This window comes from Neophocaena asiaeorientalis, unplaced genomic scaffold (genome assembly GCF_003031525.2).
Source record: "Neophocaena asiaeorientalis asiaeorientalis breed wild unplaced genomic scaffold, Neophocaena_asiaeorientalis_V1.1 scaffold109, whole genome shotgun sequence".
Classification (NCBI taxonomy): Eukaryota; Metazoa; Chordata; class Mammalia; order Artiodactyla; family Phocoenidae; genus Neophocaena; species Neophocaena asiaeorientalis.
In genome coordinates, this window is record NW_020173946.1 from 1,572,430 (window position 1) to 1,581,823 (window position 9,394).

Below are 9,394 nucleotides of genomic sequence, written 5' to 3' on the forward strand. Positions count from 1 at the left end.
ATGTCCCACATCTTCTTTACACATTCATCTGTCGATGGACATTTAGGTTGCTTCCATGTCCTGGCTACTGCAAATAGAGCTGAAATGAACATTCTGGCACATGACTTTTTTATTTGTTTGTTTATTTTAACATCCTTATTGGAATATAACTGCTTTACAATGGTGTGTTAGTTTCTGCTTTATAACAAAGTGAATCAGTTATACACATACATGTGTTCCCATATCTCTTCCCTCTTGCATCTCCTTCCCTCACACCCTCCCTATCCCACCCCTCTAGGTATTCACAAAGCACCAAGCTGATCTCCATGTGCTATACGGCTGCTACCCACTAGCTATCTATCTTACGTTTGGTAGTGTATATATCTCCATGCCACTCTCTCACTTTGTCACAGCTTACCCTTCCCCCTCCTCATATCCTCAAATCCATTCTCTAGTAGGTCTGTGTCTTTATTCTCATCTTAACCCTAGGTTCTTCATGACTTTTCTTTTCTTAGATTCCATATATATGTGTTAGCATATGGTATTTGTTTTACTCTTTCTGTCTTACTTCACTCTGTATGACAGACTCTAGGTCCATCCACCTCACTACAAATAACTCAATTTCGTTTCTTTTTATGGCTGAGTAATATTCCATTGTATATATGTGCCACATCTTCTTTATCCATTCATCTGATGATGGACACTTAGCTTGCTTCCATCTCCGGGCTATTGTAAATAGAGCTTCAATGAACATTTTGGTACATGACTCATTTTGAATTATGGTTTTCTCAGGGTATATGCCCAGTAGTGGGATTGTTGGGTCATATGGTAGTTCTATTTTTAGTTTTTTAAGGAACCTCCATATATTCTCCATACTGACTGCATCAATTTACATTCACATCAATAGTGCAAGAGGGCTCCCTTTTCTCCACACCCTCTCCAGCATTTACTGTATGTAGATTTTTTGATGATGGCCATTCTGACTGGTGTGAGCTGATACCTCCTTGCAGTTTTGATTTGCATTTCTCTAATGATTAATGATGTTGAGCTTCCTTTCATGAGTTTGTTGGCAATCTGTATATCTTCTTTGGAGAAATGTCTATTTAGGTCTTCTGCCCATTTTTAGATTGGGTTGTTTGTTTTTCTGATATTGAGCTGCATGAGCTGCTTGTAAATTTTAGAGATAAGTCCTTTGTCAGTTACTTCATTTGCAAACATTTTCTCCCAATCTGAGGGCTGTCTTTTCATCTTATTTATGGTTTTCTCTTCTGTGCAAAAGCTTTTAAGTTTCATTAGCTCTGATTTGTTTATTTCTGTTTTTATTTCCATTTCTCTAGGAGGTGGGTCAAAAAGGATCTTGCTGTGATTTATGTCAGAGTGTTCTGCCTATGTTTTCCTGTAAGAGTTTTACAGTGCCTGGCCTTACGTTTAGGTCTTTAATCCATTTTGAGTTTATTTTTGTGTATAGTGTTAGGGAGTGTGCAAATTTCATTCTTTTATATGTAGCTGTCCAGTTTTTCCGGCACCACTTTTTGAAGAGGCTGTCTTTTCTCCATTGTATATTCTTGTCTCCTTTATCAAAGATAAGGTGACCGTATGTGTGTGGGTTTATCTCTGGGCTCTCTATCCTGGTTCCATTGACCTATATTTCTGTTTTTGTGCCAGTACCATACTGTCTTGATTACTGTAGCTTTGTAGTATAGTCTGAGTCAGGGAACCTGATTCCTCCAGATCCGTTTTTCTTCCTCAAGATATCTTTGGCTATTCAGGGTCTTTTTGGTCTCCATAAAATTGTGAAATTTTTTGTTCTAGTTTTGTGTAAAATGCCATTGGTAGTTTCATAGGGATTGCATTGAATCTGTAGATTCCTTTGGGTAGTATAGTCTTTTTCACAATGTTGATTCTTCCAATCCAAGAACATGGTTTATCTCTCTATCTATTTGTATCACCTTTAATTTCTTTTATCATTGTCTTATAGTTTTCTGCGTACAGTTCTTTTGTCTCCTTAGGTAGGTTTATTGCTAGATATTTTATTCTTTTTGTTGCAATGGTAAATGGGAGTGTTTCCTTAATTTCTCTTTAAGATATTTCATCATTAGTGTATAGGAATGCAAGAGATTTCTGTGCATTAATTTTGTATCCTGCTACTTTACCAAATTCATTGATTGGCTCTACTAGTTTTCTGGTAGTACCTTTAGGATTCTCTAAGTGTAGTATCAAGTCATCTGCAAACAGTGACAGTTTTACTTCTTCTCTTCTGATTTGGATTCCTCTTATTTCTTTTTCTTTTCTGATTGCTGTAGCTAAAACTTTGAAAACTATGTTGAATAATAGTCATGAGAGTGGACAACCTTGTCTTGTTCCCTATCTTAGAGGAAATGTTTTCAGTTTTTCACCATTGAGAATGATGTTGGCTGTGGGTTTGTCATATACGGCCTTCATTATGTTGAGGTAAGTGCCCTCTATGCCTACTTTCTAGAGGGTTTTGATCATAAATGGATACTGAATTTGTCAAAAGCTTTTTCTGCATCTATTGAGGTTACCATGGGTTTTATCCTTCAATTTGTTAATATGGTTTATCACATAAATTGATTTGTGTATATTGAAGAATCCTTGCATTCCTGTGATAAACCCTACTTGATTATGGTGTATGATCCTTTTAATGTGCTGTTGGATTTTGTTTGCTAGTATTTTGTTGGGGACTTTTCCATCTATGTTCATCAGTGATTTTGACCTGTATTTTTCTTTCTTAGTGACGTCTTTGTCTGGTTTTGGTATCAGGGTGATAGTGGCCTTGTAGAATGAGATTGGGAGTGTTTCTCCCTCTGCTGTATTTTGGAAGAGTTTGAGAAGGATAGGTATTAGCTCTTCTCTAAATGTTTGGTAGAATTTGCCTGTGAAGCCATCTGGTCCTGGGCTTTTGTTATTTGAAGATTTTTAATCACAGCCTCAATTTCAGTGCTTGTTCTTAGTCTGTTTATATTTTCTATTTCTTCCTGGTTCAGTCTTGGAAGATTGTGCATTTCTAAGAATATTTCCATTTCTTCCAGGTTGTCCATTTTATTGGCATATAGTTGCTTGTAGTAAGCTCTCATGATCCATTGTATTTTTGCAGTGTCACTTGTTACTTCTCCTTTTTCATTTTTAATGCTATCGATTCGAGTCTTCTCCCTTTTTTCTTGATGAGTCTAGCTAATGGTTTATCAATTTTGTTTATTCTCTCAAGGAACCAGCTTTTGGTTTTATTGATCTTTGCTATTGTTTCCTTCATTTCTTTTTCTTTTATTTCTGCTCTGATTTTTATGATTTCTTTCCTTCTGTTGACTTCAGGCTTTTTTTTTTCTTCTTTCTCTAATTGCTTTAGGTGTAAGTTTAAGTTGTTTATTTGAGATGTTTCTTGTTTTTTGAGGTAGGATTGTATTGCTAACTTTATCCTCCATGTGTTTGTATTTTTTTCAGATATTTTCCTGTAATTGACATCCAGTGTCATAGGATTGTGGTGGCAAAAGATACTTGATATGCTTTCATTTTTCTTCCATTTACCAAGGCTTGATTTGTGACCCAAGATATGATCTATCCTGGAGAATGTTCCATGAGCTCTTGAGAAGAAAGTTTATTCTGTTGTTTTTGGACAGAATGTCCTATAAATATCAATTAAGTCCATTTTGTTTAACGTATCATTTAAAGCTTGTGTTTCCTTATTTATTTTCATTTTGGATGATCTGTCCATTGGTGAAAATGGGGTGTTAAACTCCCTACTATGATTGTCTGTCAATTTCCCTTTTCTGGCTGTTGGCAATTGCCTTATATATTGAGATGATATGTTGGGTGCATAAACATTTACAATTGTTATATCTTCTTCTTGGATTCATCCCTTGATCATTATGTATTGTCCTTCTTTGTCTCTTATAATTATCTTTATTTTAAGGTCTTTTCTATCTGATATGAGAATTGCTACTCCAGTTTTCTTTTGATTTCCATTTGCATGGAATATCTTTTTCCATCCCCTCACTTTCAGTCTGTATGTGTCCCTAGGTCTGAAGTGGGTCTCTTGTAGACAGCATATATACAGGTCTTGTTTTTGTATCCATTAGTTGTTTTTCCCTTGCTGCTTTTAATATTTTTCTTTAATTTTTGATAGTTTGATTAATATGTGTCTTGGAGTGTTTCTCCTTGGATTTATCCTGTATAGGATCTCTGCGGTTCCTGGACTTGATTGACCATTTCCTTTCCCATATTAGGGAAATTCTCAACTCTCTCAATTCTCAATTCTCTTCAGATATTTTCTCAGTCCCTTTCTTTTCCCCTTCTTCTTTAGGGAGCTCTATAATTTGAATGTTGGTGTTTAGTGTTGTCCCAGAGGTCTTTAAGACTGTCCTCAATTCTTTTCACTCTTTTTTCTTTATTCTGCTCTGTGGTAGTTATTTCCACTATTTTATCTTCCAGGTCACTTATCCATTCTTGTGCCTCAGTTATTCTGTTATTGATTCCTCGTAGAGAATTTTTAATTTCACTTATTGTGTTGTTCATCATTGTTTGCTTGCTCTTTAGTTCTTCTAGGTCCTTGTTAAGCATTTCTTGTATTTTCTCCATTTTATTTTGAAGATTTTGAATCATCTTTACTATCATTACTCTGATATCTTCTTCCAGTAGACTGCCTATTTCTTCTTCATTTGTTTCGTCTGGTGGGTTTTTACCATGCTCCTTTATATGCTGTGTGTTTCTCTGTCTTCTCATTTTGCTTAATTTACTGTGTTTTGGGTCTCCTTTTTGCAGGCTGCAGGTTTGTAGTTCTTGTTGTTTTTTGGTGTCTGACCCCAGTGGGCAAGGTTGGTTCGGGGAGTTGTGTAGGTTTCCTCGTCGAGGGAAACACTGGTGCCTGTGTTCTGGTAGATTAGGCTGGATCTTTTCTTTTTGGTGGGCAGGACCGTGTCTGTTGGTGTGTTTTGGAGTTTCTGTGATGTTATGATTTTAGGCAGCCTCTCTCCTAATAGGTGAGGTTGTTTTCCTGTCTTGCTAGTTGTGTGGCATAGGGTGTCCAACACTGTAGATTGCTGATCATTGAATGGAGCTGGATTTTCACGTTGAGACGGAGATCTCTGGGAGATATTTCATCATTTAATATTACATGGAGCCGGGAGGTCTCTAGTGGACCAACGTCCTGAACTTGGCTCTCCCATCTCAGAGGCACAGGTCTGACATGCAGCTGGCGCACCAAGGCCCTGTCAGTCACACAGCTTTCTCTTGTGTGTCATAGTCCAGAGGAAGATGGTGTGGCTGTAGATGTCATTATGGTGTTCCAGTTCCCCTCTGCTGCGGCAAGGGCAGAGAGAAAGAGGAGAATCTGTAGCATCCATGACGTCACCAGCAAAGCCCACTGGGGTCCCCAGGAAAAATACAATGAAATCTAGGTGATAAGGTCTACACTCTTTTGTGCTTAGTCTAGTTTCTCTTGTCTATAGAAGCTGCATGCTAAAGTCTTGCACCTAACACATCGGATTAGCATTTCCAGAATACAAATACTTTTCTGTTTAGGTTATTATGCATTTTTTGACTGAGGTTTTTTACACTGAGTTTCTATATTTTTTTAACGTTTTCATTGGAGTATAATTGCTTTACAATGGTGTGTTAGTTTCTGCTTTATAACAAAATGAATCAGTTGTACATATACATATATCCCCATATCTCTTCCCTCTTGCATCTCCCTCCCTCTCATCCTCCATATCCCACCATTCTAGCTGGTCACAAAGCACCGAGTTGAACTCTGTGTGCTATGAGACTGCCTCCCACTAGCTATCTATTTCACATTTGGTAGTGTATATGTGTCTGTATATACACTACCACTCTCTCACTTTGTCCCAGCTTACCCTTCCCCCTCCCCATGACCTAAGTCCATTTTCTAGTAGGTCTGCATCTTTATTCCTGTCTTACTCCTAGGTTCTTCATGACCATTTTTTCTCTTGTTTCTTTTTTAGATTCCATATATATGTGTTAGCATACGGTATTTGTTTTTCTCTTTCTGTCTTACTTCACTCTCTATGACAGACTCTAGGTCCATCCACCTCACTACAAATAACTCAATTTCAATCCTTTTTGTGGTGAGTAATATTCCATTGTATATATGTGCTACATCTATTTTATCCATTCATTTGTCAATGGACACTTAGGTTACTTCCACGTCTTGACTATTGTCAATAGAGCTGCAAAGAACATTGTGGTACATGACTCTTTTTGAATTATGGTTTTCTCAGGGTATATGCCCAGTAGTGGGATTACTGGGTCATATGGTAGTTCTTTTTTTAGAACAGTGTATGAGGGTTCCCTTTTCTCCACACCCTCTCCAGCATTTATTGTTTGCAGATTTTTTGATGATGGCCACTCTGACCAGTGTTAGTTGATATCACATTGTAGTTTTGCTTTGCATTTCTCTAATGATTAATGATGTTGAGCATTCTTTCATGTGTTTGTTGGCAATATGTATATATTCTTTGGAGAAATATCTATTTAGGTCTCCTGCCCATTTTTGGATTGGGTTGTTTGTTTTTTTGATATTGAGCTACATGAGCTGCTTGTAAATTTTGGAGATTAATCCTTTGTCAGTTGCTTCATTGCAAATATTTTCTCCCATTCTGAGGGTTCTCTTTTCATCTTATTTATGGTTTCCTTTGCTGTGCAAAAGATTTTAAGTTTCACTAGGTCCCATTTGTTTATTTCTGTTTTTATTTCCATTTCTTTAGGAGGTGGGTCATAAAGGATCTTGCTGTGATTTATGTCATAGAGTGTTCTGCCTATGTTTTCCTCTGAGAGTTTGATAGTGTCTGGCCTTACATTTAGTTCTTTAATCCATTTTGAGTTTATTTTTGTGTATGGTGTTAGGGAGTGTTCTAATTTCATTCTTTTACATGTAGCTGTCCGAGTTTTTGTATATTTTGAATATTAACCCCTTGTCAGTCACACTGTTGCAAAACTTTTTTCCATAGTGTAGGTTTTCTTTCCTTTTTTTATAAATTTATTTATTTTATTTATTTTTGGCTGAATTTGGTATTTGTTGCTGTGCGTGGGCTTTCTCTAGTTGCGGCAAGTGAGGGCTACTCTTCATTGTGGTGCGTGGGCTTCTGATTGTGGTCAATCTGTCTCCCAATTCATCCTACCACAACCCTTCCCCCTTGGTATCCATACGTTTGTTCTCTACATCTGTGTTTCTATTTCTGCTTTGCAAATAAGATCATCTATACCATTTTTCTAGATTCCACATATATGCATTATTATATGATATTTGCTTTTCTCTTTGAGTTACTGCACTGTATGACACTCTCTAGGTCCATCCATGTGTCTACAAATGACCCAATTTCATTCCTTCATAAGGCTGAGTAATATTCCATTGTATATATGTACAACATCTTCTTTATCTATTCCTCTGTTGATGGGCATTTAGGTTGCTTCCATGACCTGGCTATTATAAAGAGTGCTACAATGAACATTGGGGTGCATGTGTTTTTTTGAATTATGGGTCTGTCTGGGTATATGCCCAGTAGTGGGATGTTGGGTCATATGGTAGTTCTATTTTTAGTATTTTAAGGAACCTGATACTGTTTTCCATAGTGGTGTATCAACTTATATTCCCACCAACAGTGTATGTGTGTTCCCTTTTCACCACACTCTCTCCAGCATATATTGTTTGTGGATTTTTTTGATGATGGGCATTACGGCCTGTGCGAGGTGATACCTCATTGTAATTTTGATTTACATTTCTCTAATAATTAGTGATGTTGAGTGTCTTTTCATGTGTTCGTTGGCCATCTGTATGTCTTCTTTGGAGAAATGTCTATTTAGGTCTTCTACCCATTTTTTGATTGGGTTGTTTGATTTTTTATATTGAGCTGTATGAGCTGCTTGTATATTTTAGAGATTAGTCTTTTGTCAGTTGCTTCATTTGCAAGTATTTTCTCCCATTCTGAAGGTTTTCTTTTTGACTTGTTTATGGTTTCTTTTGGTGTGCAAAAGCTTTTAAATTTAATTAGGTTTCATTTGATTATTTTTGTTTTAATTTTCATTACTCTAGGAGGTGGGTCAAAAAAGATATTAGTAATAGCTGGTAATTTTTTATTGGATGCTAGGCATTATGACTTTTTTTACTTTTGGAGATAGATTTTGTGGCATTCTGTTAAATACAGTTGGGCTATTTTTGGGAAAAAGTAACATTATTTGTAATCATTTTTATCCATTTCACTTTTGTTTTAAAGTTATTTTATGGCAGATTAAAAACGATCTATAGGTTTGGGCTACTTTGACTCCACTACTGCAGCACTATCCTTTTTATGATGCTACCATATACCGTGTCTATTAGGAAGTCTTTCCATTCTAGCTGATGGGAATGGAAACTATTTGGGGCCCTGTGTGAGTTTAGAAAATGTTTTTCTTACTCTTTTATGGGGGTCCTTTCCCCAGCCTCAGTAGTTTCCTTATATGTATTTGCAGATCAGAAATCAGCCAAAGACTCAAGAGGATCTATCAGAAGATCTTTGGACCTCTGTCTCTTCAATTGCCTTCTCTCCAGGCTTTTGCTCCAAAATTCTAGCTTCCTTGGTTTTTCTGAACTAAGAACGAACTGCTAGATTCTGTTTGAGTTTCCCCTCCTTGTGCTGTAGCCTGAAAACTTTCCTTAAGCAATGAACAATGGCATGTAAAGGGCTCACCTTGCTTTCTCAGAAATCATTGTGTCATGTTCTCTGTTGTCCAATATCTGAAAACCATCATTAAGTTTTTAGTATGACCCATTTTCTGGTATTAATGTAGGAGAGTAAATCTAGTCCCTTATCTTCTATCATTCCTCTGACATACCAAATTTTAAGTGAATATGGAAAAGAAAAAGACCAGGAGTAACCAAGATACACTTGAAAAGAACCACCAAGTTGGTAGATTTTCTTATTAGATATCAAGACTTTTTATAAATACATAGTTTTTATGACAGTCTGGTTGTGGTAAATGGATGAAAATAATTTTAAAAAACAATAAACAGATCCAAATGTATATACAGGCTTAATGTAGCTCTGGGGAAAGAATGAATTATTTAATAAATAGTGGTAGGATTTATTACCAATCTTGGAAAAAGTCAATTCATCCCTACCTCGTACCATGTACAAAAATTAAAGCCAGGTATGGTAATGAATCTTGCACTTAGGCTCAGGTAGATATGTCCAAGAATAATAGTAGCAGCATTGTTCATAATAAGATAGAAATAATCAAATTATCCATCAATAAGAAAATGGACAGATAAGTGTAGTATAGTCACAAGGGGAATACTATGCAGAGATACAAATAAATGAAGGAAAACTACAGTCAGATAAAAGCCAGCATTGATTCCCAGATCAGATGGCAGAGTAGAAGGACCTAGCTCACATTCTCTCATGAAAAC